Raw genomic sequence first — 667 nt, forward strand, 5'->3', positions numbered from 1 at the left:
TTCAGTGTCCTTATAGACCTGATATACATCGGAAAAATTATAAAACATAAATAAAAATAACTAAACTTGATTATTTGCTATATTACAAAGACAATTTTTAGGCAAGATGGTTGGTAAACTATAGTTGATTTCTCAAATCCAGTCCACAGCCTGTCTTGTAAATAAGTTTATTAGAATTCAGTCACCACTTGCATATCCATGTGGTCTACAGTAGAGTTGAGTGGCTAAAAAAAGCTATATACTTCACAAAATCTAAAGAATTTATGAACTGACCTTTCTTTTTCCCCCAGGGGAGAGCACGAATGCAGTCCCCCACTACCACAAATTATGCAATTGAGTTTCCCACATTTGGGGAAATTGAAAGGGTCAGCACATCCGGAGTGCAGTGGATAAACCTGACCCTGGGAAAACCACCTTCATGATCATGGTATGTCCCCTTCCAGGTAAGTATGAACTGACCTTTCATAGTAGTGTTTGCTCGTATGATTAATCTAATCAGGTGAAATCTCTCCTGTGCCTGTCTGTGTTTCTTGAATACCTAAAGGTCCCCTCAGAGGCCTAGGGAGCGCACCCCCAAAAAACTGTCAACTAGAGGCAGCAGAAGAACATGGCTGCTCTGCTTTGCTTCATGGCCAAGCACTCTTTCTAACCAATGAACCCCACCACA

The 667-nt window shown here is 40.6% G+C and overlaps 1 non-coding gene across 1 annotated transcript; it reads right to left on the reverse strand.

The window, feature by feature from the left end:
* Positions 1–287: 287 nt before the first annotated feature.
* Positions 288–451, reverse strand: LOC126021018 (U1 spliceosomal RNA). Its single transcript, XR_007499645.1, has one exon. It is a non-coding gene; the product is annotated as a U1 spliceosomal RNA (small nuclear RNA).
* Between the last annotated feature and the right edge of the window lie 216 nt (positions 452–667).

This window comes from Suncus etruscus, chromosome 10 (assembly GCF_024139225.1).
Source record: "Suncus etruscus isolate mSunEtr1 chromosome 10, mSunEtr1.pri.cur, whole genome shotgun sequence".
Lineage (NCBI taxonomy): Eukaryota > Metazoa > Chordata > Mammalia > Eulipotyphla > Soricidae > Suncus > Suncus etruscus.